Here is a 19,637-nt window from a genome sequence, read left to right as displayed (position 1 = left end):
GTAAATAGTGGTTAAAATATTTACAGACAAATGAAGTACTGTTGCAACCACAGTTCGAGCAAAGCAGTAAAATTTCTCCTGATAGAAGCTGATATTACTGCATCCTTGTTCCCAACTGACTAAAAAATCAACCGGAGACTGCCTGTAACGGAGGAGTACTTTGTTATAAAACATTTATTGTGAACAAACACAAACCAACAGTATATGGGAGAATATATACAATAATACTTTGGAGAAAAGCCTAAGAAATGAGAGGCTGGAGTCGTAGTTTAGTGGAAGAATGAATATGTTTGCTTACTTAGCCCTGAATTCAATCTAGAAAGGTTGCAAAACACATGGAAGGTTCCAACATTTTTGTATTCTTGAAACACCATCAGTAAAATGAGAATAGTGATATGCAGAGAATGAGTGAGGAAAGACTAACTATGCACACATTTAAGGCAGTTTATGAAATGCTCTATTTGGTCATACCCTCAATATTTAGAAGTATGACACATTCTATGCCTTATTTTTCTACTACCGTATCTACTAATACACTACACCAGGTGATAGACATAGGTGGCAATATACCTGATCAACCTAGAATACAACTACTTCTAATGCTCCAATATATAGACTTTAAGGGTAAAGAGGACCTGTTGACACGAGTTATACCTAGAAGTGACCCACAATACTGTTCCATTTTCCCTCAGTGATGATTTATAGAGGCTAAACACCAATACTTGCTTTTGGCAATTTTCTAGTAGAAAATTAGAACAGATGTTCAGTTCTAAAAATCCGTATGGTTCTTGCTCCAGTCTTCTGGGTGGGAGTCTTGCTACACTGAATTTCTTGAGTTCCTGCAGGACATGGTGGGCTTGGGACCCCTGGCAGGCTGGTTTTCCTCACCTGATTATGTATCCAACTAGATTATGTCCAAGTGACTTAGATTATTCTAGGTCTGTCCCTCTCCTTGGGATGGGTGTTGGGGGTGGTGGTGGTGTCGATCTTCAGTCATGTCTGGTCAGGACAATCTTCTCACAGAGCTCTGCAGAGCAGAAGTTTAGGAACAGTGATCACACTCAAGGGGGCAAACAGGTGCAAGTGAGGGAAATTTCATGGAATTGAGAAAGCATACTTTTTTTTTTTTTTTTTTTTTTAAATACTGGCTATTTAGGGGAGGGTACAGGAGAACTTAAGGCTCCTTCAGACCATCCGCAGTCCAGCTAGGGTTCCCAACCCGTTCAACTGGGCCCGGTACCCCTGACTCCCCATCCCTTTGGACACCCCAAAATCGCAAGGCTCGGAGGCCTGGGCATTCTGGTTCAGAGCACATCCAAAAAGCAGGGCCACCTGGGTGGCTGCAGAGTCGGGGTGGGGTCAGGCTTAACCTGGGCCAACTCTTGCCCAGGCCCAGGTGAAGTTTCCCTTCCTCTGGGGCCCGTGGGCACCACGCGGCTGGGAGTCGGGTTTGAGGTGTGGGCCGGGACTTCTGAGGCGAGTTGAAGTCCGGGGGGGGGGGGGGGGGGGGGGGGGGTGCCGTGGATTGGGGGCACAAGGCCTCCCCCACCCCCCCCCAATCCCTTCACCATTCTTGGGCCATCTCCCACCCCCTAGCCTTCAGTGTGTCCCTTTAATGCGCGCGCCCTTCAAGGTCCCCGCGTCCCCTCCCCTCCAACTGCCCCTTCAGCCTAGACTCCCCCCCAACTCCCCCCACCTCTCGCCGTCCCTGTAGCTCCTTCCCGGCTTGATGCCCCTCACCCCCCATGCTCCGCGGCCCGGCCAGAGCACGGGACTCAGCTGTCACTTTACTTTTCTGTCCGTCCCCTCCCCCTCCCTCCCTCCCCACCGCTTCCCCTCCCCCTTCTTCCCCCCACCCCCCGCAGGCCCCGCGGGGCAGCCGCTCGTGCGCGCGCCCGCCCCCGCCCCCTCGCGGCCGCGCGCCGGGGGAGGAGGGGCGAAGAGGCGGGAGGGTGGAGCGCGCGGCGCCGCATGGCCGAGGTGGGGCTCGCGCTCTCGCGGTCTCTCCCGGGCGGGCGGGCACGCGGGCACGCGTACGGGCGGGCGCGCGCACGGGCGGCCGGGCGGCGTTGGCTCCCGGTGGCTTCACTTTCCAGGACTGAGGGGCGGCCAGAGCCGCAGCCGCGGGCAGCAGCCTCGAGAGCCGGAGCTGGAAAGGCCGGGGGCGGCGGTGAGTCCGGGGGCGGGCGCGAGCGCGGCGGGGGAACAGGCGTGGCCGGGCGGTCGGGTGCGTGGTGCGTGGGTCCGGCTCCCGGTGACTCGACGGTGTTGCGGGGGACACCCGGTCCCCGGGGGGGGGGGTCCCCTCCCCGCCCCCCTCCCCCGCGTCCTCGGGCTTTGGCGGGCGCCCGCGACCTGCGCCTACACCCCTCCCTCAGGTACGGGCGCGGGCCGCGCCGGTGTCCCCGCCGCTCCGCGGGCGGGCGGGCTCCCCTCCCCCCGCCCCGCCCGCCCCCTCCCCCCACGCCGCGGGGCTCTGCTCGCCCGGCTCGCGCCCTACTTCTCGCCCGCGCTGCCCCGCGCCCCCTCCGGAGAGCCGCCTGCCCGGATTCTCGCCCTTTCCACCCCTCCCCCTCCTCCCCATCCTCACCCCCCTCCCCAGCCGCGTCCCTCCCGGCCCTTCTTGCCCCCCCCCCCTCCCCCGCGGTTCTCGGCTCCCCATCCTCCGCCACCCTCCCGGCCCCTTCCCTCCTCCAGCCGCATCCTGGAACTAAGTCTTTGCAAAAAAAAAAAAAAAAAGAAAAAGGAAAAAGTACCGGCTGCGTGTCTGGGTGGAAAGTGCTGGCTCGAGCCCGGCCGTCCCCGGCGGCGGTCGCCGCGCCCCGGGTCCCTCCCGCCCGGCCCCGGCCCGTCCCGCCCCGCCGGCCCTTGGGAGCCCCGTCGGGAGGAGACCTGGGCGGGGGGCGTCTTTCTCGGAGCCCTCAAGGGGGACGTGTGTTGTCTTCTTGGTCTTTTGTGAGGATGCCCGGTGCTGGTCACAGTTGGGATCCCGAGCCCATTTTTTTTTTTCCTCTGGTTTTTTCTCTGCAGCCCCCACTGGCCTGATTTGAAACTAGATTCCCCCCCCCCCTCCATCACCCCTTCTCCTTTCTTCCCCGCCCCCCCCCCTCTTCTCCCACTCATCATGTTTGCATTCTCTTGCCCTTGATTACTTTTAATGAAGATAAAGCATGGTCTCTTGTGGGGCTCCCCACTACCACCACCCCCTCCCACTAACCAGAAGTGCCCCATCCATCTTCCCTAAAGGAAATTAAGGCCCCTTTAGGAAGACATCATCCTGTGCTTTCTAGCTGTTAGACACCTTTGCAATGTTTTTTTTAAAGATCCATCGCTTTTTTTTTTTTTAATTGTGTGTTCTTGAGCGTCTCCTCAGATATTTTTAAAAGTGCAGAAAGAAATCCAAGGGCTCACCCTCTCACCATCTCAGTGTTCCCCCAGATTTTAAGCGCTTCTGAGTTTTTAATCCCTGAGTATTTGAACAGTACAGGTCTGAAGAGGTGATCATGGGTCTGGATACTGGGAATCTTAAGTATTTGTCCTTATTCAGAACAATTTGGATGCTCCTTGTGCTTTGGGGTTTCATGTGTCCACAGATGAGGAAGATGGAGTGTTTTCATATATAACAACCTTGTTCTGTCTCCCCTAGGATGCAGTATATTTTCCCCAAAATCAGGTGTTGTGTTAAAGGTTTCCTGTATAAATATCCTTAAGTTAACTGCTGGGTATTACTAGGTGTTGTGCATATAATATAAATCATTTTATTTTACATTTTAGAAAAGTTTGGAAATGGGAATAGGAAGACTTGCAAGACATAGGTGACAGAATTAAATGTTTTCTTTCAGTAAAAGTGCATATAAACGGTTGTTTTGTGGTTTCTAAGCTGCAAGACATGATTATAAAGCTTACTTTTATATAGGGCTTATGGAGGGAATATCGTTTTTGTGTTGTTGACAGTATTTGTAGCCAGACCACTTCGTCTGTATGGAAGGTGTGCCTTTCATTCATATATGTAGCTAATTTCTAAGGACTGTAGTTTCAACAGAGAAGTAATCAAGCTTAGGCAATTTATGAGTTGAAGATGTAAGTTTACAATATGTAAACTCTTTAAAATATAACATACATTATGAAAATCTACTGCTTAATGTTTCAGTGAGTATGAGTTAAAAATTTTATCGATCTATTTACCTTATCTTTGAAACTGCCATAGGAGAGTAATTATAATCCTGGAGTTTGTCTTCCTTCTAGATTTCATAATTGGATCAGACAAGCTTTTTGGGAATCAATTTTAAAATACTAATTCAGAAAATGATAAAAAATTTTAATGTAGGAGGTTTTACTTTAAAGAATTTGTAATTTAAAGAAACAAGCTACCACATTTAAAAGTGGAATGTTTTTCATTAAAAAATTGAAATATATTTGGACTTTTAAAGCCAGACATGAAGCATACTGATATAAATGTCAGTATTCTATTAAGTGACTTTAGTGCTCATAAAAGATGTCATAGCTGTGGAGACTGATGGTCTCCATTTACAGAATAAGTAGAGACAGTAGTCAAATTTTCTATCAGTGTGTTTCAGAGCAGTTTGTGCAGACTTATTTTTCTTTGGCATGATGGAAGAAAGCTCTCGGTTGAGAGTGGTAATCTGTGGTGTCTAAAGGCATTTAGTATTTTCTTCTGGTGATTCTATGACATACTAATACATCAAAGATTATTGTACCATATTTACAAAGCAGCATTTTGAATTTATCATTTTTGAAAAAGACAAGTACCAATCACTCAATGGCCAAGTTTTATTTTAAAAAGAATGCAGCCAGAAGCCAGTGGCTCATGCCTGTAATCCTACTCAGGAGACTATGATTTTAGGATTGCAACCTGAAGCTAGTCAGAACAAGAAACTCTATAAGACTCTTATCTTCAATTAACCAGCAAAAAGCTAGAAGTGGAGCTGTCTCAAGTGGTAGAGTACTAATCTCAAGCAAAAAAAAGCAGAGAAATAGTACCCAGGCCCTGAGTTCAAGTGCTAAAAAATATATACATATGTGTGTGTATAAGTATAAAATAAGTGCATTAAAAAATGCTCTTAAAAGAGCATTACAAATGTAGGAGAGAATGTAGAAATGACCAATACTGGTCATACAAATACTGATTATTCTAGAAATGAAATTTACAATAAAAAGGACATGGTCTTTAGATGGATGATTGTCAAAAATAAGTGTAACAACACATCTGGTAAGGATAAGCCCTCGAGAAACATGTAGAAAAGTTGGGTAATACCTACCAATATTGCAAGTGAATCTCCCATGTGATCTAAGCATTGAACTTGTAGAGGTACTCAAGGTAGTATACACCAAGAAAGCATCTTGTTATCTGTGTTTTTGTTGGCCCACACATTCCCACGTGCAATAGGAGAAATAGTAAGTGATTAGGAAGCTATAGCTTTCAATATGTGGAAGTTGTAAGGAACTCATTAACTATGTTGAGATACAAAGAGATCAAAACAAAATGCAGAATAACTATGGTTGGACAGTAGACTGTGAAACTGTCACACCAGCATAGTGAGAAGTACAGTAGGTGCTGAGGATAGTGCTCCTCCACCACTCAGACACCAGCAGGTAGCAGACAGAAAAGCAGGACAGCAGGCATCTCCTGAAGACAGTTTGACACAATACAAAATCATCTTGCCAAGAACATGAAACCTGGATGTGGTTATGTGTTTGAACGAAACCGAGGGACATCAAATCCCAGACTATGGGAAAGTACAGAAGGGATGGCATGATTCCCAGAGAAAGAGCTAGAAAATAACTGAGAGAAGGCACGTAATTTCAAAGATGCTTAAATGATATACCAACCAATTTCAAATATTGGGCCTTAAATAGATCCTGAATTTAGCAAACTGTACAGTACTTGTTAATAAACAGAGGAAAGTAAAATTGGATTGTTATAACAGGAAATCATATTTTAATTCTGATTGCAGTAAATACAGCATTGTTATATAGGGGTCTTTGTTGTGTTTTGTGTGTGTGTGTGTGTGTGTGTGTGTGTGTGTGTGTGTGTGTGTGTTGTGTCAGTTGTGGGGCCTGAACTCTGGGCCTGGGCGCTGTCCCTCAGCTCTTCAGCTCAAGGCTAGTGCTCTACCACTTGGGCCACAGCACCACTTCCACCCTTTTTTGCTTTTCTGGTGCAGAGGAATTGAACCCAGGGCCTCATGCATGCAAGGCAAGCACTCTACTACTGAGCCACCTTCCCAGCTCTCTGTAGGTTTTTTATTTGCTTTCTTTTTGCAGTGCTGGAGCTTCATATGTGCTATATAAGTGCTCTACCACTAAGTTCAGTTCTAAAGTGTTTTTAAAAGTCTTTGTCATTTCTTGGAATACATTTCAAAGGAACTTTTTCATTTCAAGTGAACTCCAAGATATGGAAACAAGAGTTTTTATTTTGTTGTTTTCTGTTTGTTTTTTAATGTATTGTGTGAAGTTCTTTATTCACTTTTTTTTCCTTTGATTTATCCTCTGTCTCTGAGCCTCTTTGTGCTCTACTCCTTACGCCACAGTGCCACTTTCAGTTTTTGAGTGGTTAATTGGAGATAACAGTCTCACAGGGAGATTTCTGCCTGACCTGACTTTGAACCATGATCCTCAGATCTCAGCCTCCTGAGTAGCTTCACTGAGGTTTTTGATGTTGTTGTTTGTTTCTTGTTTTTTTTGTGCTAGTACTAGGGCTTCTAGACACTGTCCTTTACCTTTTATACTCAAAGCTGGAGCTCTAGCACTTAAGTCACAGTTCCACTTCCAACTTTTTGGTAGTTAATTGGAAATAAGAGTCTCACAGACTTTCCTTCCAAAGTTAGCATCAAACTGCAATCCTCAGATTTCAGCCTCCTTAGTAACTAGGATTACAGGGATGAGCCACTGATGCTTGCCTCTCAACGTTCTTGTATCCAGCCATTAGCAAAGTGGATCGCACCAATCCAAGGCTTCAAGTACTTGTCTCTTGAGTTGCTAAATAAACTGAAAGATACTTACAGCTGATATCAAAACAGCATGTATCGGCACAGCATGGTATTTACAATAGCAGCAGGAAACCTGGATTCATAAGTAGAGAGTGTTTATGATTATTAGAGTTCCAGGACAAAACATGGAATTCAACACCAACTTTATACTACCAAGCAGAGTCAACATGTAATAGATTGCCTTCTAGCAATAGAGTAATGGCTATATTGAACTTAGTGTCTCTTCCTGCCAGGCAAGTGTTCTACCAATTGACCGATGGACTAGTAGACCTTTTTATCATCGTCTGTTTTTCAAATGAAGTCAAACATTTTTCCCAGGTAGTCTCAAACTGTGATGATCTTGTCTCTGCCTCTAAAGTAGTTGGGATTGCTGGTATAAGCACCATATCCATGTCCCTAAAAGATGTCTTGAATGCAGATTAATACCCTAAGGGTTCCCTAACTAAGAAGTAACTGATTTTGCTCAGAAAGCCAATGCTGGAACTTGAGTGAGTGAGGGCATCTGTCCAAGTACTCAAGACATGCCCACATGTAAGGGATATCTTTCTGCCATGGCTTTGTTTTCTAGTATTCTGTGATAGATTAGTGACATAGAGCACAGCAGGTTCAAAGCAAAGAAAGAATGAGTACAAGGGCATCTTAGATGATACTCTTAGAATTATTTATGTGATCCTGTTAATTGCTTTTAACCAGAACCCTGTGACCCTGTCAGGGAATGCCTACAGACGCCCATTCTCCAAGACTTTTCACTGGAAATGTGGAATTGTCACCAACTTACTTTGGCTTTTCAACCTTAAATGCCACTTTAGAAATCATCTGTCTGAGGCACCCCAGTGGGTGAGACAATGAATCACCGTGCACACAGTCCCAGTTCTCATCCCTTTCCTGGAATCCAGGGGGCACTCTGTATACTCAACTTTACTCATCATCCCCCTTCCTTAAACATGGAAAAGTTCACATTCTGTTAAAGAAATAAATCTGAGAGGAAAAATGAAAGAATTTTTCATGACTTCCTCGAGCTCCTTTATTTTGTTAATGATATTTTCTACCCAAGAAGGTGTTGTTCTCTTGGGTCTTAAGGAATGCATGCTGTCTAATACCACGAAGGAGGAAGAAGACACCAGTGTTAAATTGGCCCACTTGAGAAACTTCGTCATCAACATAGACAAGTCTCGTTAGGCTAACTCAGTGGTTTTTCATCACAATCCTGTTCTTTTGGACCCACAGTCAAACCTCTTTTCTCAGACCTTGAAATCCTCCAGGGCCTCTCTGCAGGAGAGAAGTCAGAGGTTCTCTGAGAAAGATGCAAGAGAAACAAACGCCGTGACTCTAAAGTGAAGACTCTGTTTCCATGGCCTGCCCCAGTGTAGACCGGAGGCATGACAGACTGAGTGACAAAACAGATTGCAGGAATGCATTCCATTATCTTCGGAATCACAGACCCATAAAACATCTGGCTTCCGGGTGCATCACCAACATGTGGGCCAGTAACTCAAATCTGCTTCGTTCTGACAGAAAAGACAGTATGCTTTTATGTGTAAGTTAGAGGGAGGGGAATTTCAGGGAGTTTCTCTTATTTTCTAACGTGTCCTTTCTACGTTCTTATCATTCAGTTTCTTTCATTTACCAAATGAGATGCTTTCTTGTACAAAATGAGATTCGTTATTTATTTATTTATCTAATGATTTGTTTAGGTGCTGGCATGAAAAAAATAACTTTTAAATGTCTTTTGTTAATTGGTATTTAATATTATTGTTATGGATTGATTGATTTGCCATTGAGCTAGCTCATGTCTGTGATTCTGTAATTCTAGTCAACTTGTGAGGAGAAGATAGGAAGACGACAGTTCAAAACCAGTCTCAACAAACATGCTGGGCATGCTAATTGAGCCACATAGTCCTACATAATTTAAGTGGTGGAACTAGAAAGATTGAAATTCAAGGCTGGTCTAAGATAAAAGCATGAGACCTGATCTAACATACAAACTAAAGTATAAAAGACTTGAGGTGTGGCTCAAAGGATAAGAGTGCTTGCCTAGACAGCAGGTGGTCCTGAGTTCAAATCCTGGTACTGCCAAGAGAAAAAGAAGCGAATGAAAGTCCAAAAAGTAGATATTAAATACCTCATAATACTCAAGTCTTGAAAGTTAAAGATCAATGTATGTTCCCTTTGAAACCTGTAGTGGAGAATCCTGGCAAGGGTTAGTCAGGGAGTTTTGAAACCTGATTGCTGAGAGGGATGGCATGTTAATAGAATAACTGAGACACAACAGGGTCTCCCTAACCCATATGCTCCACAGCTGTGCAAAGAGCCCAGGTGTGACCTTCCAAGGTCAGCATTCCCTTGTCCCATGTGTATAGAGACTTGGCAAGGCATAACCCAAGTTAATAGGCATGAACCCAGTTTTCCTGGACTGACCACTATGGCCACAGATAAGAGTTTGAGGATCTCAGGACCTCCAGTACAACACTTCTTCTTGAGCCTACTCTCCTAGAAGGTGCTATAATAAACCTGCTCCTGATTCAGTAGCTTTGTGCCACCTTTGAAGTCTTTCATGAAGAAGAGCTGTGTGGCCCTCCAGAACTGGTGGCCTGAATTTGGTGACACTTCCTTGCCTGTTTCAGCGTTCTGACATATTGTCAGCCATCTTTGCCTGCCCTTGGTCTCTGGTTGGTATCATTCCACTCTATCATCTTTTTTGTTGTTGTTGTAAGTTGTGGGACTTATACTCAGGGCCTGGTCACTGTCCCTGGGCTTTTTCACTCATGGCTACCTCACTACCACTTTGGGCCACAGCCCCATTTCTGGTTTTCTGGTAGTTAATTATAAGAGTCTCACAGACTTTCCTGCCAGGGCTGGCTTTGAATCATTAACTTCAGATCTCAGCCTCCTGAGTAGCTAGGATCACTCCACCATCTTCACTGCCTGTTCTAGGGGCTTGAACTCTGGTTCTGGGTTCGGTCCATGAGACCAATTTGTGCTCAAGACTAGCACTTGAGCCACAACACTACTTCTGGCTTTTTCTGAGTAGTTTGTTAGAGACAAGAGTCACATGGACTTTCCTGCCTGGGCTGGCTTTGAATTGTGGACCTCAGATCTCAGCCTCCTAAGTAACTGGATTACAGGCATGAGCCACCACACAGGACTTGTCTCTGTCCTAATTTCTCCTTTTTATAAGCATACCAGTCTTATTGGGTTAGAACTCAAACTAATGACCTCATTGCTACTAGATCAATTCTGTAAGACTAATACTTAGTATTGAGAGTTCACTATGATGTTCTAGGGGTTAGGAATTTCAAGTTTCCTTTTGAGAGGCACAATTGAACTCAAAAAAAAAAAAAGGAATGGGTTGCAAAATCTGGGAACCATTGTGAAATTTTATTCACACACCAATTTTCAGGTGACTTGTTCAAAGAAGAAAAATACAAAATTCCTTGTCTAAATGGCAAAAAAAAAAAAAAAGAAAGATCCATGAACCATTTTGACCATTTCTTCCTTGCCTCTCTTGCCAATATGGTCAATTTTAGTCTCAAAGAATTTTGTGATCTCTACAGGTTTGGGGAGAAGGAAGAGGCTCAAATAATTGATATTGTTTGAGATAAGGAGAATACATGAAAACGAATCATGTACCACTTAAGGACAGACTTTTATTAACTAGTCTGAAGAGAAGCATAGATCTTTTGAAATGTCACAAGATGGACATTGTAAAGTTTATAGAAAAATTAAACAATGGCATACAGTTGTGAGGTATATAAACACTTAATCTGGATTTTGTTGTTTGCTTAAACCACAAAAGAAATCAATTTTAAGCTAAATGTTTTGATCTGTGTAAATTTCCAGCTTCTTTGTATATTTGTTTCTTTATTTAGATCACTACTTAATGTTCTAAGAAAGTATAATGATGTGTAAAATGGCACTTTTATTCAAATTAATCCTGTGTGGATAATCTGTGGGATCTCTTCTAACATAGAAATTCCAAATAACATACATTTAAGACATTCACAATCAAACCCTTGTTCAGTTTTATGATTTTAACCAATATGTAAATTCATCTGCATGGATATATATATTCATTTGCACACACATGTGTATATAGACATATGCACATTATTTATGTATTGATATATAGACAAGTATTTTTCCTGCACCGCCTTACAGAACGTATTTCAGATCTTATTATCTGGCATCATTTAATTCCTGTTACTTACAATATTGGGTTTCTCCTTTTATGAAGTCTTCAATTCACAAATTTCTATCTCTCCTTCTCCCAGAGGAAATCCATCTACTCTTCATCGTAAGCAGTGACATGGGCTCAGACCACAAAGGAATGTTATTAGGAGCCAGGTGTCAGTGGCTCACACCTGTAATCTTAGCTACGAGATCTGAGGATCATGGTTCAAAGCCAGTCCATGCAAGAAAAGTCTGTGAGACTCTTATCTTTAATGAACCAATAGAAAACAGGAAGTGGTGCTGTGGCTCAAGTGGCTAGAGCACTCGCCTTGAGCTGAAGCGTACAGGGACAGTGCCCAAGCTGAGTTCAAGCCCACAACCAACAACAACAAAAAAGGAATGTTATTAGGACAAACACTGCTTTCCTGAGTGAAATCAGCCCTCCATCTCTGGATTACATTTTTTCCACTACTATCTTCCCTAGGCACTTGATTCCAGTAACACAGACTTGATATGGAATGCCTGGTATAACCCAGAGTGGTTACTCTTCTCTACATTTTATTAAAGCTCCTTTCTTTCTCTCATCTTTACTTGCATATTACGTATAAAGTGCTTACCCATCCCTTCTAATGGAATTTTTTTTCCAAAGGGACCTCTCTAGTCTGAGTTAGGGTAAACACTTTTCTTTCAAGCCCTTCCAGTGCCCTGTGGATTCTAGCACCATAGCATCCACCACTGAAATAATAATTTGATTTTCAAACAGTCTGATAATATTTCTCCCTTCCTCAAATTGAAAAAGGGTAGTGAGTTGTACTTTCTTTTTTTTTTTTTTTTGAATAAGCACCTGCCCACCAAAAATGCTCCATAAGGTTTACCATTGAAGAGAGAACTTAGAGGCATAAAAGTAACCACTCTAGCTGTTTGTCAATCATTATAAGGAGAAGAAGCTGGTCTAGAAAATGGTTCTTGGTTGAAGCCATGTTGTATAACTTTGTAAAGAATCAACGCATTAAAAGCCAGGTGCTGGTGGCTCATGCCTGTAATCCTAGCTACTCAGGAGGCTGAGATCTGAGGATCATGGTTCAAAGCCAGCCAGGGCAGGAAAGTCCATGAGACTCTTATCTCCAATAAAGCACTAGAAAACCAGAAGTAGTGCTATGGCTCAAGTGGTAGAGAACTTGCCTTGAGCTGAAGAGCGCAAGCACAGCACCTAAGCCCAGAGTTCAAGCCCCATGACCAACAACAACAACAAAAAAAAGAAGAATCAACGCATTTGTTGGGAGCCTTAATGGCCATATGCCATAAATACACTGTTCCAGAAGTAAAATTAGGGGCTAAAAGGATGGTTCATGAGGTAGAGCACTTGCCTAGCAAGTCTAAGGCCCAGTTTTGAAACTCTATTACTACACAAACTGGAAAAAAAAGAATTATGCTACTAATGGAACCTTAAAAGCACTTAATATGCATTAACTCAATTATTTTCAACCCTGACTGTACACAAGAGTGACCTGGGAGTGTTCTGAAAGTACAGGGCCAGGTCCCCAAACAAGGCAAAATCACTGCAGTGCTTACGTGGCTTCTGGGGGAGAGAAAGAGCCCTAGGAAACCCCCTGTAAGAGAATCCATTCATCTGGTTGACATGTTTTCACTGATGTTCCACAGAAGCTAAAATGTTTTCCATGTATGCACAATACAGCCAATAATCCACCAAAAGAGGCAGGGCTTTGCTCATTGTTCAGAAAGACATTGAGGCCCAAGCAGGATAATGGATTTTCTCCTGACATCTATGACACCAGGAAACTCCCAGATTTAAATTCAGGTTGATTAAAATCAGTGTTTCTTCCAGCACCTCCCACTGCCCCTGAGACCCACGTCATAGGTAACTGAACTTCTGACCTCACTCCACAACTGGGTCTGAATTTGGTTGCCTCTCGGGTTAACAAACCACAGGAGGTGTGTGTGTGTGTGTGTGTGTGTGTGTGTGTGTCCAATAGAACAGAAGGCAAATAACAATACGGGAAATACAAGCAGACAAAACTCAGCTACACAGAGTAGAAGAAAAGCCTCTCCAGCAACTAACTGGCTTTCATTATACCATCTGCTACTTCTTGCACCCAAAGAATAGCCAGCCTCTTTCACTTCTATTTTCTTCCTGTTCTACCTGTTTCTCTTAACCAGCCTGACAAGCATGGTAATAGATATTGTGAGTCTACTCCTAAGATTAAACTATACTACCACAAGAATAAAAGAAAGAAAAAAGAGAACGAAGGCAGGCAGGAAGTCAGATAGGTAGGCAAGCAGGAAAGAAAGAGGAATGAAAAAAAAAAGGGCATTGGTAGCCTAAACCTGTAACCTTAGCTACTAAGGAGACTGAGATTTGTAACATCTCAGTTCAAAGCCAGCCCAAACAAAAAAGTCCATGAGGATAATTAACCAGGCAAAAACGAGGCTGGAGGCATGGCTCAAGTACTAGAACAATAACCACCCAAGCAAGCCCAACCAAAATGAGAAGCCCTGAGTCCAAATCCCAGTTCTAGTTTAAAAAATAAAAAAGGAAAAAGAAGAATTTAACAGGTAAATATCATCTGTTGTCACACTGTCTTCTACATAAACATTCAAAATTTCATTAATTTGCATAAAATACTCATACACATGTTTCAGTTTTAGTCTGGATTTTATTCACTTAAGCCAACATCTCAAATTCCCTACTTAAGATGTACATTTTTTACTTTATTTTATCCTTCAATTACTTACAAATAAGCTAAACTACACTCACACTTTGAAATGTTCACAATTTTCTAAATAAAATAGCCTCTAACTGCACTCATCTTTCTAGATATTGTTTGTGAGTGACTGGAGAATTTGACAGATTTCTATGTTCTTAATACCATAAAGAAAATGTCTTCTTTTCTTGCACCAAATGGCCTCAAGCTTTTTCAGTTTCTTGCTTAGGTAGCACTCCACCAACTTCAATCATACCTTTGGCTTCTAAATACAACCCTCTAGATCTCAGCCTCCTAAGTAGCTAAGATTATAAGCATATGCCAATGGCCCTGGCCAAAAGATTTTGTTTTATTCAGTTCTGAGTAAACTGCTTATATTTTCTTGTTATCCAGTGATACTAAATTGTCTTATTTTTTGACTCATGATTATGCAAGCCACTGTTTTTCTATTGCTTCCTTTTCCACTAATTTGCCTATAATGTATCTTCATCTTAATATAAAACATTTTTTTTTTCTTTTAAATCAGTCTCCATACTTTCTGCCCTACGTGTCTCAGGTTCTTTGCTCTCACCTCTCATGCCCCATGTAGTTCCTGACTGCAGACTTCTTCCTCCAGCTGGCCCCATGCTTTTCTCTGTATTTCCTTTTTGAATCCTCACATCCTCCTTCTGCCTTCCAGAATATTGAAAACTTTCATCTGTTATCAACGCAAACACCTCTAGCCTTTTCCAGCTATGGTCATTCCTTAAATTTATTTCAGTGAAAATCTTGGGAGCAAAGTCTTTATACACAGATAATCTTTATGTTATTCTGAAGTGAAGCATGATTTATTCTTGTGTGTTTGAAATAATAAATCTAACAAAAAAGTAACATTGGCTCCAAAGGATGTACACTAGTCCAAAATACCTTTGAATGTGATCTCCATAAATTAAGGTTTGTAGGTAATTATTGTTGTCTACATTGGACCAGACTAACTATTCCATTGAAATAATGGGCCTTCTAAATTGTATTTCAACATGAAGAGCATGATTTATTGAGGAGCATGGTGCTTCCGCTGGAATCTTCTGGGAATTGTTGATGAGAATTCTTTTCCTTTGCCTGGAATATGTGATTCCTCCCACCATAAAACCAGACAGTTAAAATTATGTTTTCCTCCTCCTTCTGTTGCAGAACTGACCTTGCACTTTAAGTCAACTTTCCAAACTAGCTCTCTAGATCTTGCTAGATAATGGTATTATTTTGTAAAGGATTCTTAGCTTTAAAAGCTGCACACATAAAAAAGACAAACACCCTAAAGAAAATGTGCTGGTGCTGAAGACTTCTAATTACCTGCCAAAGAGATCTGGCTGCCTGCCATTCGTGGGGTGAGGCTGGTAACTTGAGACAGAAATATAATGGATCAAGTGTCAGTTAAGCAGATCTCAGACATTCAATTGGAATAGACCATATTCTGTAGACCACAGCTTGCAATAGTTTAAGTCAGAAAGAATAAAGTTAATGCAAAGTTAAGACAGATATGACGTGGGTCGGCTAAATATGGAAAAGGGAGGACAAATTACACTGGAGGTATGGGATTAGCCTAGGCACACAACAACTTGATGGATGGACAAAAATCATGAGGTAGGAAGTCATGCGTGGCTCAAAGGATAGAACACTCGCTTTGAGCTAAAGAGCTCAGGGACAGCGCCCCGGCCCAGAGTTCAAGCCCCACGAGTGACAAAAAAAAATTCATGAGGTACTGTAGTGATTAATTATAATAATGTCAAAATAATAACAATAAGGTCAATGGACTATTACTCAGTCATAAAGAAAACTGCAATGATGTCTTGAAGAAAATTACTGGAATTAGAGAACATCACATGAAGTAAAATAATTCACAGTGAAAGATAAATATTTGCATCTTCTTTCTCATAGGCAGCACCTAGATCTCAATAAAATGAATTACATGAGTAGACAATGGAGATAATTTGAGAGTGAAAAACTGTGGGAAGAGGGGATGGAAGAACACGACACAGTGGAAAGCACGTGATGAGAACACTTTATATGAATAGTGAAAATAGAATAGTGACATCTGTTAAAATTGCATAATTCAGTCAAGAGTAGGGAGGGTTAAGAAAGAGCAATAGATGGGGTGAATTTAATGAAACACCATTATGTCCATGTATGGAAATAACACAATGAAACCATTAATATACATTAATTGGAAAAAGAAATCACTCTGCACAGTACTAGAAGGATGAAATCCGTTCAGAGTAATATGCTTGGAACAAAGCCAGGCATGTACAGGATGCATTGCACTTTCAGAGACCACCATTGAGATCTATACAAGTGCAAAAACAAGCACCCTCCCCCCAATTACAGTATTTTCATGATGTATCTCCAGTGCTGATATCAGGATGATATATAGAACCATTAAAAACATCCTGTGTTCATCATGGACATATTGCCTAATAAGATAAAGAACTGAAAACAATGAATTGAAGATCACCTGGGAAGGTCAAGCATTTTAGAAAGGTTTTAAGTAAGAGGCTGAATGTGTCTCCTTTTTAAGAGAATGGCTTCAGCCAGCATTGACATGGTGGTACACATCTGTGAGATCAACTACTTGGGCAGGCAAAGAGGCAGGAGGATTTAGAGCTCAAGATTTGCCTGGGGGAAAAAAAGGTAACTGACATCATCGAAAAAACAAAAACAAGCTGGGCGCCAATGGCTCACGCCTGTAATCCTAGCTACTTAGGAGGCTGAAATCTGAGGATCATGGTTCAAAACCAGCCCAGGCAGGAAAGTCTGTGAGACTCTTATCTTCAATAAAGCACTAGAAAATTGGAAATGGCACTGTGGATCAAGCGGTAGAGAGCTCACCTTGAGCTAAAGAGCATAGGGACAGTGCCCAAGCCCAGAGTTCAAGCCCCATGACCGACCCAAAAAAAAAAAAAAATGACGCCAAACACAGCTATAATCCTATTTGGAAGACAGAGATCATGAGACAAAAGGTCATAAGACTCCATTGCAACCAGTTGCTGGGTGGATAGGTACACACCTGTCATCCCAGCTGTGTGGGGAAACAAATAATAGTATCATGTGCAGGCTGTCCAGGGTATAACGTTAGACCCTATATCAAGAATAATCCATGAAAATGGACTGAAGGCATGGATCAGGTAACAGAGAGCTAGCCATAGCCTTTAGAGATTTTCCCATTGGATTTGGGGTAGGAAGGGTGGATTAGGGTGGTACTAAGGTTTGAATTCATGACCTTGTGCTTGCTAGGAGACAGCACTCTAGCACTTGAGCCACAGCCCCACAATCCAACCAGTAGAAGTTGATAAATGACAAGAGACATGTAGAGGTTTCAGGAGACAGGTTTTGAGTCATTCTTATCTGAAGTGCAACAGGTGAAGAGTGTCTTCTCAGCTAGGTGGCTGTATGTGGAACAATAATGTTGATCAGTTCATGAATAAAGAGAAGAGAGAAATGTCTTATAGCCATGGGACAAGAAAAGAATAAGTTCATATCAGGTATAGGGATGGTATACTAACTTGTATGTGGTATCAGCTGGTTTCGTGAGGTAAGAAAGAGGTAAGGACTCAGAAATAAGGCTCAGGTAATGAGTTTAAAATATAGAACATCACCCCATTTGTTAGGAAATGGAAAGACTTGGAAATAATTATATTAAGTGAAGTAAGCCAAGCCCAAAGAAACATAGGTCCCATGATTTCCCTTATTTGCAATATCTAGTATATGTATGAGTCAAGCAGAAAAGGCCAGATAAGGTGATGTTAGGAAAATGAACCACCCTAAGATATGTATTTTAAATGTTTTTTTCTTTCGTGCATTTGTTTCTAACGCAATTATAAGATTATTTCATTGTTGCTTTGTTTGTCCCTCCCCCACAGTATAACCCATGCTTTCACTGTATTTGATGTCGGTATAATTTGTGTAGGGGAAGGGGAAAAACAAGTCATTTAAATAAGGATACAGGTGGACCTGTTGCAACAATGAGAAGTACAAGTTATCATGTCAAAAACGAACTTTACAACTTGCGGGGGGGGGGGGGGGATTGGGTGGGCGGGAGGGAGGATGGGAAGGGATGGGAAGGGTAAACAAAGGAGGAGGCTACAATGCTTGATAAGAAACTTACTATCTTCCCCGTGTAATTGTAACCCCTCTGTACAGTATTTTCACAATAAAAAAGAGAAAAAAATAAAAATAAATAAATAAAATATAGAACATCATATACTTAAATTTTCAAGATGTCATTGAAGACAGCATAGTATACTTATTTTTTTAGTGAAAATAGAGAAGAAGGAAACAAATGTTCCTGCGTTAGCACTGTTGTCTCTGAAAGGGCAGGTGGGAAAGAAGTAACAAGGGCATACACGAAGTTAGAGTTGGGGGAAAAGTAGGAGAGAATGGGATTTTAGCCCCTAACAGGCCAAGGCTTTAGAAGAGAGGGATTGCCACACAAGATAATGTCTGTGCATCATTTGAAGCTGTGGCTGAAAGTAAATTCTCTTCTCTGTATGCTCAGTCTTAACATCTGTTTGATTGTAGAGCCTACATCCTACGATGGCAGGCACTGGGAAGAGATGCAAAAATCAAGTCCCTGGCCTCTGAGTGTGCATTGTATTGAGGAAGGCGGAGACATGTAATTACTACACAACATGACATTAGAACAAGGGCTGTAAAGCAGGTGCATCATTAGAATCACAAGGGGAGGACTAATAAGTGTTGTGGGGGATGGGCAGGTTAGGGAAGGCTTATTAGTGGGAGAAGAGTTGTAAGTGAAGGGTACAGGGTTTTACTTCTTAAGTCTTCTCAATCGTTCCAATGAGATTCTTCTCGTGAGATTTTTATCTCACAGCTGAATGGACCTTTCTGATGCAATGCAATGGCTGACTTCTTTTGAAAATCTTACCTGTATTCAAAAAGATCATGATAGTTTAACATTTAGTTTTTAGAATGTATAGTGCCTTTGGTCGAAGATCAGAGCTTTCTCATTTGTATTGGAGTGGCGACCGCCTCGACCCGCAAGGATGACGCGACAACAGGTTCTTCTTTCAGGCGGTTTATTCAGGACCTTTTACAACATCTTCTCTCTCGCTTCTTCTGCCCGCTTCTTCCCGCTTCTCCTTCCCTCTGCCCCCGAGCTCCAGTTATAAGCCTCCTGGATGGCCAATCCCGAAGCGCCACGTGGCATATACCGATAGGGCTGCAAACACGGAAGCAAACTAGGAGCCAAGTCATAGCCATATAAGCAGTTGTTTTTTACAGAGAGCACTAGTCACCGGGAAGACGGAAGGCGGGAGCCAGCGCCATCTTTGGTCGCGGCCGCGCCATGTGCCCACGCCATTTTTGCGGCCGCGCCATTATTGCGGCCGCGCCATTTTTGCGACCACGCCATTTTTGCGACCGCGCCATTTTTGCGGCCGCGCCATTTTTACGGCTGCGCTGTCTTTGGTCGTGGCTCCCGCAGCTCTCCACACTTTTAGAATTAAAATCATGATGAAGCCAAGCTCCTATGACTCATCTCTCTAATCCCAGGTATCAGGAGGCTGAGAGCTGAGGATCTTGATTCAAAGCCTGCCTTGGAAAGAAAGACCTTGAGACTCTTATGTCTAATTAATCACCCAAAAGAGTCTGGACTAGCTAGCCTTGAGCAAAAATAAGGCACAGAGACCAGACTCTTAAGTCCAAACCCCATAACCAGTCTACATTTATGACATACACATAAACA

The 19,637-nt window shown here is 42.7% G+C and overlaps 1 long non-coding RNA gene across 2 annotated transcripts in view; it reads left to right on the top strand.

Moving 5' to 3' along the window:
- The first annotated feature begins 2,069 nt into the window (after window positions 1–2,069).
- Window positions 2,070–19,637, top strand: part of LOC122108153 — a 39,064-nt gene continuing 21,496 nt past the window's right edge. For both annotated transcript variants that reach the window (XR_006147481.1, XR_006147480.1), the window contains exon 1: window positions 2,070–2,170. This is a non-coding gene — a long non-coding RNA (uncharacterized LOC122108153). The remainder of the gene's footprint in view (window positions 2,171–19,637) is intronic.

This window comes from Dipodomys spectabilis, unplaced genomic scaffold (genome assembly GCF_019054845.1).
Source record: "Dipodomys spectabilis isolate Male_0828 unplaced genomic scaffold, ASM1905484v1 ptg000054l, whole genome shotgun sequence".
In the NCBI taxonomy this organism is placed as follows: domain Eukaryota; kingdom Metazoa; phylum Chordata; class Mammalia; order Rodentia; family Heteromyidae; genus Dipodomys; species Dipodomys spectabilis.
The sequence above is the reverse complement of the archived record's forward strand: the minus strand, read 5'-3'. Positions and strand labels throughout refer to the sequence as shown.